Source organism: Lissotriton helveticus, chromosome 8 (assembly GCF_964261635.1).
Source record: "Lissotriton helveticus chromosome 8, aLisHel1.1, whole genome shotgun sequence".
NCBI classification, from domain to species: Eukaryota; Metazoa; Chordata; class Amphibia; order Caudata; family Salamandridae; genus Lissotriton; species Lissotriton helveticus.
The window spans coordinates 1,542,620,469-1,542,633,861 of NC_136069.1; the positions used below are offsets into that span (position 1 = coordinate 1,542,620,469).

Sequence of the window (13,393 nt, forward strand, 5' to 3'; positions counted from 1 at the left end):
CGCAGGCCTCCAGAGGGTCCGGGTGCTGGGGACGGGGCTCCACCGGGGCCCGGGGAGGCTCTCCCCAGCCTGGCTAGGTTTCGGAAGGTGGGACCGGGCCCGGGGCTTGAGCTCCGGCCGGCTGGCCCCGGGGTGCGCGAGCTCCCCGTCCCGCCGGCCACCAGAGGGTCCGGGCGCTGGGGACGGGGCTCCACCGGGGCCCGGGGAGGCTCTCCCCAGCCTGGCTAGGGTTCGGAAGGTGGGACCGGGCCCTGGGCTTGAGCTCGGCCGGCGGGGCCCGGTGGTGCGCGAGCTCCCCGTCCCGCCGGCCACCAGAGGGTCCGGGCACTGGGGACGGGGCTCCACCGGGGCCCGGGGAGGCTCTCCCCAGCCTGGCTAGGGTTCAGAAGGTGGGACCGGGCCCGGGGCTTGAACTCCATCTGGCCAGGCCCCGAGGGTGCTGGAGCCCCCTGTCCCGCAGGCCACCAGAGGGTCCGGGCGCTGGGGACGGGGCTCCACCGGGGCCCGGGGAGGCTCTCCCCAGCCTGGCTAGGGTTCGGAAGGTGGGACCGGACCCGGGGCTTGAACTCCATCTGGCCAGGCCCCGAGGGTGCTGGTACCCCTCCGTCCTGCAATCCGGCCGGGGATCCGGGGTGCCCGGGACGTAGGGTCCACCGGGGCCCGGGGAGGCTCTCCCCAGCCTGGCTAGGGTTCGGAAGGTGGGACCGGACCCGGGGCTTGAACTCCATCTGGCCAGGCCCCGAGGGTGCTGGAGCCCCCTGTCCCGCAGGCCACCAGTGGGTCCGTGCGCTGGGGACGGGGCTCCACCGGTTCCCGGGGAGGCTCTCCCCAGCCTGGCTAGGGTTCGGAAGGTGGGACCGGACCCGGGGCTTGAATTCCATCTGGCCAGGCCCCGAGGGTGCTGGAGCCCCCTGTCCCGCAGGCCACCAGTGGGTCCGTGCGCTGGGGACGGGGCTCCACCGGTTCCCGGGGAGGCTCTCCCCAGCCTGGCTAGGGTTCGGAAGGTGGGACCGGACCCGGGGCTTGAACTCCATCTGGCCAGGCCCCGAGGGTGCTGGTACCCCTCCGTCCAGCAATCCGGCCGGGGGTCCGGGGCGCCCGGGACGGAGGGTCCACCGGGGGCCCAGGGGAGGCTCTCCCCGGCCCGGCATAGGGTTTGGAAAGCCGGGACTGGGGCCGGGGACCGGGCCCGGGGCTTGAGCCCCGTCCGGCAGGGCCCAGTGGTGCGGGAATCCCCCCTCCGTCCTGCAAGCCGGCCGGGGGTCGGAGGTACCCGGGACGGAGGGTCCATCAGGGCCCGGGGAGGCCTGAAGCCCCGGAGCCCTGCAGCCCCAGAGACCTGCAGCTCTGCAGCCCCCGGAACCCTGCAGCCCCAGAGCCCTGCAGCTCCGGGGCAGGCAGATTGGCGTCCTTTTGGTCCCGGCCATCTGGTCGCCCCTCTCGCCTCGGCCATCTGGTCGCCCTGGAAGTCATGATGAGGTGCCATTTGCCTCCCGGATCCCAGCGAGGGCTCCAGGAGGTCGGGTACTTTCGCGCCTTGGGTCCCCTCTGTCACCTTGTGTGCACAGATTGCAAGAAAGTCAGGTAATTTCCCTCCGGATTACTAGGGGGGCAGGGTATGCCCGGACACCCCTCCAAGGCTGGTGGTTCTCTGCTAGGGGGACCAGATGGGCTATGCCTGGGTAACACCTCCCTAGGCCACCCGGGGCTTCCTTCCTCCAGGCCAACGGCTTGTCAAATTGCCCAGGACGGGCTCCATGGCTCTTGGGCAGTCGTCCCCCGGGTCTCCAGGCCGATGGCATGTCAAAGTGCCCAGGACGGGCTCCATGCGTCCCGGGCAGTCGTCCCCCGGATCTCCAGGCCGACGGCATGTCAAAGTGCCCAGGACGGGCTCCATGCGTCCCGGGCAGTCGTCCCCCGGGTCTCCAGGCCGACGGCATGTCAAAGTGCCCAGGACGGGCTCCATGCGTCCCGGGCAGTCGTCCCCCGGGTCTCCAGGCCGACGGCATGTCAAAATGTCCAGGACGGGCTCCATGCGTCCCGGGCAGTCGTCCCCCGGGTCTCCAGGCGGACGGCATGTCAAAGTGCCCAGGTTGGGCTCCATGCGTCCCGGGCAGTTGTCCCCCGGATCTCCAGGCCGACGGCATGTCAAAGTGCCCAGGACGGGCTCCATGCGTCCCGGGCAGTCGTCCCCCGGGTCTCCAGGCCGACGGCATGTCAAAGTGCCCAGGACGGGCTCCATGCGTCCCGGGCAGTCGTCCCCCGGGTCTCCAGGCCGACGGCATGTCAAAATGTCCAGGACGGGCTCCATGCGTCCCGGGCAGTCGTCCCCCGGGTCTCCAGGCCGACGGCATGTCAAAGTGCCCAGGTTGGGCTCCATGCGTCCCGGGCAGTTGTCCCCCGGGTCTCCAGGCCGATGGCATGTCAAAGTGCCCAGGACGGGCTCCATGCGTCCCGGGCAGTCGTCCCCCCGGGCATCCGCCGCTCCCTTCTCCGGGCCGACGGCAGGTCAGATTGCCCAGGACGGGCTCCATGGGTCCCGGGCAGTCCTCCCCTGGGTGTCCGGCGCTCCCTTCTCCGGGCCGACGGCATGTCAAAGTGCCCAGGACGGGCTCCATGCGTCCCGGGCAGTCGTCCCCCGGGTCTCCAGGCCGACGGCATGTCAAAATGTCCAGGACGGGCTCCATGCGTCCCGGGCAGTCGTCCCCCGGGTCTCCAGGCCGACGGCATGTCAAAGTGCCCAGGTTGGGCTCCATGCGTCCCGGGCAGTCGTCCCACGGGTCTCCGGGCCGACGGCATGTCAAAGTGCCCAGGACGGGCTCCATGCGTCCCGGGCATTCCTCCCCCCGGGCATCCGCCGCTCCCTTCCCTGGGCCGACGGCAGGTCAGATTGCCCAGGACGGGCTCCATGGGTCCCGGGCAGTCCTTCCCTGGGTGTCCGGCGCTCCCTTCTCCGGGCCGACGGCATGTCAAAGTGCCCAGGGCGGGCTCCATGCGTCCCGGGCAGTCGTCCCCCGGGTCTCCAGGCCGACGGCATGTCAAAGTGCCCAGGACGGGCTCCATGCGTCCCGGGCAGTCGTCCCCCGGGTCTCCAGGCCAACGGCATGTCAAAATGTCCAGGACGGGCTCCATGCGTCCCAGGCAGTCGTCCCCCGGGTCTCCAGGCCGACGGCATGTCAAAGTGCCCAGGACGGGCTCCATGCGTCCCGGGCAGTCGTCCCCCGGGTCTCCAGGTCGACGGCATGTCAAAATGTCCAGGACGGGCTCCATGCGTCCCAGGCAGTCGTCCCCCGGGTCTCCAGGCCGACGGCATGTCAAAGTGCCCAGGACGGGCTCCATGCGTCCCGGGCAGTCGTCGTCCCGGGCGTCCGGGCCTGGGAGCTCCGGTGGTCCTCACCGTGCCTGAGGCCCAGCCGGGGTCCCCGAGCCCTGCCCGGCGTGGGCAGGCAGCAGCCCTACCACGAAGGCTCGTGGTGGGAAGCAGGGAGTCCTTTCGTTCCCGGCCACCTGGTTGCACCTTTCCCCTCGGCCATCTGGTCGCACGCAATGCTATCCAAAAGGGCGACCAGATGGCCAAACCTCCCTGGAAGTCCCTATGAGGTGCCATTTGCCTCCCCGATCCCAGCGAGGGCTCCAGGAGGTCGGGTACTTTTACGCCTTGGGTCCCCTCTGTCAACTCGTGTGCACAGATTACAAGAAAGGGGGGTAATTTTCCTCCGGATTACTAGGGGTAAGGGTATGCCCGGACACCCCTGCAAGGCTGGTGGTTCTCTGCCAGGGGGACCAGATGGGCTATGCCTGGGTAACAACACCCGGGGCTTCCCTCCTCCAGGCCAACGGCATGTCAAAGTGCCCAGGACGGGCTCCATGCGTCCCGGGCAGTCGTCCCCCGGGTCTCCAGGCCAACGGCATGAGCGAGTGCCCAGGTCGGGCTCCATGCGCCCCGGGCAGTCGTCCCCCGGGTCTCCAGGCCAACGGCATGAGCGAGTGCCCAGGTCGGGCTCCATGCTTCCCGGGCAGTCGTCCCCCGGGTCTCAAGGCCGATGGCATGTCAAAGTGCCCAGGATGGGCTCCATGCGTCCCGGGCATTCCTCCCCCCCGGGCGTCCGTCGCTCCCTTCTCCGGGCCGACGGCAGGTCAGATTGCCCAGGACAGGCTCCATGGGTCCCGGGCATTCCTCCGCTGGGTGTCCGGCTCTCCCTTCCCCGGGCCAACGGCTTGTCAGAGTGCCCAGGATGGGCTCCACGGGCCCCGGACGTCCGGGGCTCCCTTTCCCGTGCCAACGGCATGCCAGAGTGCCCAGGACGGGCTCCACGAGTCCCCGGCGTCCGGGGCTCCCTTCCCCGGGACACCGGCTTGTCAGAGTGCCCATGACGGGCTCCACGGGTCCCGGGTATCTGGGACTCCCTTCCCTGGGCCAACGGCATGCCGGAGTTCCCAGGACAGGCTCCACGGGTCCCGGGCGTCCGGGGCTCCCTTCCCCGGTCCGACGGCTTGTCAGAGTGCCCAGGACGGGCTCCACGGCTCCCGGGCGTCCGGGGTTCCCTTCCCCGGGTCAGCGGCATGTCAGAGTGCCCAGGACGAGTTCCACGGGTCCCGGGCAGTCCTCCCCCGGGCGTCCGGGGCTCCCTTCCCCGGGCCGTCGGCAGGTCAGAGTGCCCAGGACGGGCTCCATGGGTCCCGGGCAGTCCTCCCCCCGGGCGTCCGGGGCTCCCTTCCCCGGGCAGACGGCAGGTCAGAGTGCCCAGGACGGGCTCCACGGGTCCCGGGCAGTCCTCCCCCCGGGCGTCCGGCGGTCCCTTCTCCAGGCCGATGGCAGGTCAGAGTGACCAGGACGGGCTCCACGGGTCCCGGGCAGTCCTCTCCCGGGCGTACGTGGTTGTCCGACAGATTCGGGCAGATGTGCTTTTACGAACCGGATCGGAGTCGGCCCAAATAATAATAATAATAATAATAATCCACATTTGTAAGGCGCACAATCGCCCGTAAGGGTCTCTAGGCGCTAGGGGCCGTTGGGAAGATTAAGCAAGCTATTGCCCAGAGTCACATGGTGCTGGGCTAATCTGCCGCCGGTGCCGGGGATCGAACCCTGATCTCTGGGATGCTCGAGGGTTACTACGCGCTCTACAAAAACCTTAAATAAAAAAATCTCCAGATTCCGGAGTCAGCCGCCCTAGCCGCGGCGCCAGCTATTTCCCAGAGTCACCTGGTGCTGGGCTAATCTGCCGCCGGTGCCGGGGATCGAACCGTGATCTCCAGATTCCGGAGTCAGCCTCCCTAGCCGCGGCGCCAGCTATTTCCCAGAGTCACGTGGTGCTGGGCTAATCTGCGGCCGGTGCCGGGGATCGAACCCTGATCTCTGGGATGCTCGAGGGTTACTACGCGCTCTACAAAAACCTTAAATAAAAAAATCTCCAGATTCCGGAGTCAGCCGCCCTAGCCGCGGCGCCAGCTATTTCCCAGAGTCACCTGGTGCTGGGCTAATCTGCCGCCGGTGCCGGGGATCGAACCGTGATCCCCAGATGGGGATATACCAAAAATCTGGCATGGATACGGCCCGCCAGGACAGGTTTGGGCACCCCTGATATAAGCCCATGTGAGGGAAATGATCTGATTTTCTCCCTCAAGAAAAAAGAAGATTAAACACAGGTTTGTCAGAAGTGGGATTTGAACCCACGCCTCCAGAAGAGACTGCTACCTGAACGCAGCGTCTTAGACCACTCGGCCATCCTGACTTGCATTTGCAGCACCTTCCACAAGCCAGACAGCCATGCAAGTGGGGTACCGAAAAGGCATGCCCTCAATTTATTTATCCCATTATAAGCATTTCCAACAGATCTTTGAACAATCCATACAGAGCAGTACCTATGAAGAACTCTTTAGACCTTTAATGAGTACAAAGAGAAAGTGCTATTCACCAGCCACTTGAACGGCCCAAAGCTGCTTTGAAATTGAGTCAATAGCCACATCTTGGCTGACTAAAGCAAATTCAACAAGGGATCTCAATGTCACAACATAGGGTGGAATTCGCAAATCTAAGCAGCCCCTGATCACTGCCCTGAGGAAATTGCTGTAAGTGTGCTGGAGTCCAGCTGTCTACCAGGTGCTTGGCATTCTTCCAAATTTGTATGGCCTGTCTGGCCAGGGAATACAGGAGAATGACTCTTCTAGCAAGGAACGTCTGAGCACATCCATTCTTTTGCTCTCTAGCCCCTGGCTTGGGACTCACCCTCACTGGCTGAGGAGTGAAGTTCTGCATACCAACGTTGCATAGAAGGTATGTTTGTGATTGGTTTGAGATGGGTGGGAGGTCAAGAGCAGGGAAAAGCAAGTCACTTTCACTTCTAGTCTCCTCTTCTATGCCTACCTGCCGTTCACTCACTCTGTCTTTGTTTCATTTTCTCCTTCCTCAACACCCCATCTCACTCACTCGCTCTATCATTTTTGCTCTTTCCCCTTGCTCTTCATTTCATAGTGGAAACATCTCTTGAATGGATCATTAGAAAATGAGGTTACATAAAATTAAAAATCTACTTATTGGAAACCAAAAATATCACAAGACTGAATGTAAGCCATTTCTTCAATAAAAGGGATTTTTTTAGGCACCCCCCAAAAAACACATAAAACACCACTAGTGCTAGAAGAATATTATAAGAGCTTGAAGACAGAATTGGGCAAATTCATTTGCAGTTGAAACTGAAGTTTGGTACTTATTCAGATATTTTATGCACTGCCAATTTTTAGCTGAGATTCTGAAGGAACGCAGAGACAAAATGGACTTAAAGTTTTGTCAGAAGTGGGATTCGAACCCATGCCTCCAAGAGAGACTGCGGCCTTAACGCAGTGGCTTAGACCACTCGGCCATCCTGACCACATGTTGCTTGTCCATCTACATAGTGAGAAAGATAGTGTGAACAAAAAAATACACACATCTTAGGTTGTCCATCTACATAGTGAGAAAGATAGTGTGAACAAAAAAATAAACACATCTTAGGCCATAAGTGGCTATAGCAAGAAAAAAACTCACTGCACTTTTCCAAAAAGACAACCATATAAGCCCATGTGAGGGAAATGATCTGATTTTCTCCCTCAAGAAAAAATAAGATTAAACACAGGTTTGTCAGAAGTGGGATTTGAACCCACGCCTCCAGAAGAGACTGCGACCTGAACGCAGCGCCTTAGACCACTCAGCCATCCTGACTTGCATTTGCAGCACCTTCCACAAGCGAGACAGCCATGCAAGTTTGGTACCGAAAAGGCATGCCCTTAATTTATTTATCCCATTATAAGCATTTCCAACAGATCTTTGAACAATCCATACAGAGCAGTACCTATGAAGAACTCTTTAGACCTTTAAAGCGTACAAAGAGAAAGTGCTATTCACCAGCCACTTGAACGGCCCAAAGCTGCTTTGAAATTGAGTCAACAGCCACATCTTGGCTGACTAAAGCAAATTCAACAAGGGAGCTCAATGTCACAACATAGGGTGGAATACACGAATCTAAGCAGCCCCTGATCACAGCCCTGAGGACATTGCTGTAAGTGTGCTGGAGTACAGCTGTCTACCAGGTGCTTGGCATTCTTCCAAATTTGCATGGCCTGTCTGGCCAGGGAATACAAGAGCATGACTCTTCTAGATGAGCTCTTACATGGGTCCTAAGCTCATTTGGTAAGGATTGCACTTTATCAGCAAGACTTTGTACAACAGAAATATATGAGAAACCCAAGCTCTCTTGACTAGACGAGGACGGAATAACGTCCCAGGTGAAGACGAACAGATGCAACTTCCATCAGATGTTATCCTGATGAAGAAGATTATATCTCCAAAATTCATTTCAGAAGGGGGATTCGAACCCACGCCTCCAGAGGAGACTGCAGCCTAAACACAGCGCCTTAGACCACTCGGCCATCCTGACAGTGAAGAGTCCTAAGAAATGTATAAAAGTCACTCATAAATTTCTGCGTCCATGCAAGCTTGAAATAATTTCAACCTTCAAACACAAGGTGCAACTTTTTGCACAGGACAATAAACACAGAAGATCACATATGAAAGCATTTCATTTCACAGGTGTACTGTTTTTATGCTTTTAGAATAACTTATACCTCTCACCAGCTATTTAGGGTTCTGTATCCTACTCACAAAATTATCTTGCCTGCGACCTCTCTCTTTATACACAAACAACTACTGCTCAGGAAGTAGGAAGGCAGAAGGTGGGGCAGTTTATGCAAATTTATGCTGTCAATGTGCCTTGCACATTCATGCAGAATTTCTAGATCCTTGCTGGAAACAAGAGAGCAGGCCTTGTTTCAGATCAACTGTCCCTAGCAAGGAACGTCTGAGCACATCCATTCTTTTGCTCTCTGGCCCCTGGCTTGGGACTCACCCTCACTGGCTGAGGAGTGAAGTTCTGCATACCAACGTTGCATAGAAGGTATGTTTGTGATTGGTTTGAGATGGGTGGGAGGTCAAGAGCAGGGAAAAGCAAGTCACTTTCACTTCTAGTCTCCTCTTCTATGCCTACCTGCCGTTCACTCACTCTGTCTTTGTTTCATTCTCTCCTTCCTCAACACCCCATCTCACTCACTCGCTCTATCATTTGTGCTCTTTCCCCTTGCTCTTCATTTCATAGTGGAAACATCTCTTGAATGGATCATTAGAAAATGAGGTTACATAAAATTAAAAATCTACTTATTGGAAACCAAAAATATCACAAGACTGAATGTAAGCCATTTCTTCAATAAAAGGGATTTTTTAGGCACCCCCCAAAAAACACATAAAACACCACTAGTGCTAGAAGAATATTATACGAGCTTGAAGACAGAATTGGGCAAATTCATTTGCAGTTGAAACTGAAGTTTGGTACTTATTCAGATATTATATGCACTGCCAATTTTTGGCTGAGATTCTGAAGGAACGCAGAGACAAAATGGACTTAAAGTTTTGTCAGAAGTGGGATTCGAACCCACGCCTCCAGGAGAGACTGCGGCCTTATCGCAGCGCCTTAGACCACTCGGCCATCCTGACCACATGTTGCTTGTTCATCTACATAGTGAGAAAGATAGTGTGAACAAAAAAAACACACATCTTAGGCCATGAGTGGCTATAGCAAGAAAAAAACTCACTGCACTTTTCCAAAAAGACAACCATATAAGCCCATGTGAGGGAAATGATCTGATTTTCTCCCTCAAGAAAAAAGATTAAACACAGGTTTGTCAGAAGTGGGATTTGAACCCAGGCCTCCAGAAGAGACTGCGACCTGAACGCAGCGCCTTAGACCACTCAGCCATCCTGACTTGCAATTGCAGTACCTTCCACAAGCCAGACAGCCATGCAAGTGGGGTACCGAAAAGGCATGCCCTCAATTTATTTATCCCATTATAAGCATTTCCAACAGATCTTTGAACAATCCATACAGAGCAGTACCTATGAAGAACTCTTTAGACCTTTAATGAGTACAAAGAGAAAGTGCTATTCACCAGCCACTTGAACGGCCCAAAGCTGCTTTGAAATTGAGTCAATAGCCACATCTTGGCTGACTAAAGCAAATTCAACAAGGGATCTCAATGTCACAACATAGGGTGGAATTCGCAAATCTAAGCAGCCCCTGATCACTGCCCTGAGGAAATTGCTGTAAGTGTGCTGGAGTCCAGCTGTCTACCAGGTGCTTGGCATTCTTCCAAATTTGTATGGCCTGTCTGGCCAGGGAATACAAGAGAATGACTCTTCTAGATGAGCTCTTACATGGGTCATAAGCTCATTTGGTAAGGATTGCACTTTATCAGCAAGACTTTGTACAACAGAAATATATGAGAAACCCAAGCTCTCTTGACTAGACGAGGACAGAATAACGTCCCAGGTGAAGACGAACAGAAGCAACTTCCATCAGATGTTATCCTGATGAAGAAGATTATATCTCCAAAAGTCATTTCAGAAGTGGGATTCGAACCCACGCCTCCAGAGGAGACTGCAGCCTAAACACAGCGCCTTAGACCACTCGGCCATCCTGACAGTGAAGAGTCCTAAGAAATGTATAAAAGTCACTCAGAAATTTCTGCGTCCATGCAAGCTTGAAATAATTTCAACCTTCAAACACAAGGTGCAACTTTTTGCACAGGACAATAAACACAGAAGATCACATATGAAAGCATTTCATTTCACAGGTGTACTGTTTTTATGCTTTTAGAATAACTTATACCTCTCACCAGCTATTTAGGGTTCTGTATCCTACTCACAAAATTACCTTGCCTGCGACCTTTCTCTCTATACACAAACAACTACTGCTCAGGAAGTAGGAAGGCAGAAGGTGGGGCAGTTTATGCAAATTTATGCTGTCAATGTGCCTTGCACATTCATGCAGAATTTCTAGATCCTTGCTGGAAACAAGAGAGCAGGCCTTGTTTCAGATCAACTGTCCCTAGCAAGGAACGTCTGAGCACATCCATTCTTTTGCTCTCTAGCCCCTGGCTTGGGACTCACCCTCACTGGCTGAGGAGTGAAGTTCTGCATACCAACGTTGCATAGAAGGTATGTTTGTGATTGGTTTGAGATGGGTGGGAGGTCAAGAGCAGGGAAAAGCAAGTCACTTTCACTTCTAGTCTCCTCTTCTATGCCTACCTGCCGTTCACTCACTCTGTCTTTGTTTCATTTTCTCCTTCCTCAACACCCCATCTCACTCACTCGCTCTATCATTTTTGCTCTTTCCCCTTGCTCTTCATTTCATAGTGGAAACATCTCTTGAATGGATCATTAGAAAATGAGGTTACATAAAATTAAAAATCTACTTATTGGAAACCAAAAATATCACAAGACTGAATGTAAGCCATTTCTTCAATAAAAGGGATTTTTTAGGCACCCCCCAAAAAACACATAAAACACCACTAGTGCTAGAAGAATATTATAAGAGCTTGAAGACAGAATTGGGCAAATGTATTTGCAGTTGAAACTGAAGTTTGGTACTTATTCAGATATTTTATGCACTGCCAATTTTTAGCTGAGATTCTGAAGGAACGCAGAGACAAAATGGACTTAAAGTTTTGTCAGAAGTGGGATTTGAACCCATGCCTCCAGGAGAGACTGCGGCCTTAACGCAGTGGCTTAGACCACTCGGCCATCCTGACCACATGTTGCTTGTCCATCTACATAGTGAGAAAGATAGTGTGAACAAAAAAATACACACATCTTAGGCCATAAGTGGCTATAGCAAGAAAAAACACTCACTGCACTTTTCCAAAAAGACAACCATATAAGCCCATGTGAGGGAAATGATCTGATTTTCTCCCTCAAGAAAAAAGAAGATTAAACACAGGTTTGTCAGAAGTGGGATTTGAACCCACGCCTCCAGAAGAGACTGCGACCTGAACGCAGCGCCTTAGACCACTCGGCCATCCTGACTTGCATTTGCAGCACCTTCCACAAGCCAGACAGCCATGCAAGTTTGGTACCGAAAAGGCATGCCCTCAATTTATTTATCCCATTATAAGCATTTCCAACAGATCTTTGAACAATCCATACAGAGCAGTACCTATGAAGAACTCTTTGGACCTTTAAAGCGTACAAAGAGAAAGTGCTATTCACCAGCCACTTGAACGGCCCAAAGCTGCTTTGAAATTGAGTCAACAGCCACATCTTGGCTGACTAAAGCAAATTCAACAAGGGAGCTCAATGTCACAACATAGGGTGGAATACACAAATCTAAGCAGCCCCTGATCACAGCCCTGAGGACATTGCTGTAAGTGTGCTGGAGTACAGCTGTCTACCAGGTGCTTGGCATTCTTCCAAATTTGCATGGCCTGTCTGGCCAGGGAATACAAGAGCATGACTCTTCTAGATGAGCTCTTACATGGGTCCTAAGCTCATTTGGTAAGGATTGCACTTTATCAGCAAGACTTTGTACAACAGAAATATATGAGAAACCCAAGCTCTCTTGACTAGACGAGGACGGAATAACGTCCCAGGTGAAGACGAACAGATGCAACTTCCATCAGATGTTATCCTGATGAAGAAGATTATATCTCCAAAAGTCATTTCAGAAGTGGGATTCGAACCCACGCCTCCAGAGGATACTGCAGCCTAAACACAGCGCCTTAGACCACTCGGCCATCCTGACAGTGAAGAGTCCTAAGAAATGTATAAAAGTCACTCAGAAATTTCTGCGTCCATGCAAGCTTGAAATAATTTCAACCTTCAAACACAAGGTGCAACTTTTTGCACAGGACAATAAACACAGAAGATCACATATGAAAGCATTTCATTTCACAGGTGTACTGTTTTTATGCTTTTAGAATAACTTATACCTCTCACCAGCTATTTAGGGTTCTGTATCCTACTCACAAAATTACCTTGCCTGCGACCTTTCTCTCTATACACAAACAACTACTGCTCAGGAAGTAGGAAGGCAGAAGGTGGGGCAGTTTATGCAAATTTATGCTGTCAATGTGCCTTGCACATTCATGCAGAATTTCTAGATCCTTGCTGGAAACAAGAGAGCAGGCCTTGTTTCAGATCAACTGTCCCTAGCAAGGAACGTCTGAGCACATCCATTCTTTTGCTCTCTAGCCCCTGGCTTGGGACTCACCCTCACTGGCTGAGGAGTGAAGTTCTGCATACCAACGTTGCATAGAAGGTATGTTTGTGATTGGTTTGAGATGGGTGGGAGGTCAAGAGCAGGGAAAAGCAAATCACTTTCACTTCTAGTCTCCTCTTCTATGCCTACCTGCCGTTCACTCACTCTGTCTTTGTTTCATTTTCTCCTTCCTCAACACCCCATCTCACTCACTCGCTCTATCATTTTTGCTCTTTCCCCTTGCTCTTCATTTCATAGTGGAAACATCTCTTGAATGGATCATTAGAAAATGAGGTTACATAAAATTAAAAATCTACTTATTGGAAACCAAAAATATCACAAGACTGAATGTAAGCCATTTCTTCAATAAAAGGGATTTTTTTAGGCACCCCCCAAATAACACATAAAACACCACTAGTGCTAGAAGAATATTATAAGAGCTTGAAGACAGAATTGGGCAAATTCATTTGCAGTTGAAACGGAAGTTTGGTACTTATTCAAATATTTTATGCACTGCCAATTTTTAGCTGAGATTCTGAAGGAACGCAGAGACAAAATGGACTTAAAGTTTTGTCAGAAGTGGGATTCGAACCCATGCCTCCAGGAGAGACTGCGGTCTTAACGCAACAGCTTAGACCACTCTGCCATCCTGACCACATGTTGCTTGTCCATCTACATAGTGAGAAAGATAGTGTGAACAAAAAACAACACACATCTTAGGCCATAAGTGGCTATAGCAAGAAAAAAACTCACTGCACTTTTCCAAAAAGACAACCATATAAGCCCATGTGAGGGAAATGATCTGATTTTCTCCCTCAAGAAAACAGAAG

At 53.6% G+C, this 13,393-nt stretch overlaps 4 non-coding genes across 4 annotated transcripts; all 4 read right to left on the minus strand.

Annotated features, from left to right (window-relative positions):
- Window positions 1-7,118: 7,118 nt before the first annotated feature.
- TRNAL-CAG (transfer RNA leucine (anticodon CAG)) lies at window positions 7,119-7,201 on the minus strand. Its single transcript has one exon. It is a non-coding gene; the product is annotated as a tRNA-Leu (tRNA).
- A 1,741-nt stretch (window positions 7,202-8,942) lies between these two features.
- Window positions 8,943-9,025, minus strand: TRNAL-AAG (transfer RNA leucine (anticodon AAG)). Its single transcript has one exon. It is a non-coding gene; the product is annotated as a tRNA-Leu (tRNA).
- Window positions 9,026-9,926: 901 nt separating this feature from the next.
- On the minus strand, window positions 9,927-10,009 carry TRNAL-UAG (transfer RNA leucine (anticodon UAG)). The gene has a single exon. It is a non-coding gene; the product is annotated as a tRNA-Leu (tRNA).
- Window positions 10,010-11,309: 1,300 nt separating this feature from the next.
- On the minus strand, window positions 11,310-11,392 carry TRNAL-CAG (transfer RNA leucine (anticodon CAG)). The gene has a single exon. It is a non-coding gene; the product is annotated as a tRNA-Leu (tRNA).
- Window positions 11,393-13,393: the final 2,001 nt, after the last annotated feature.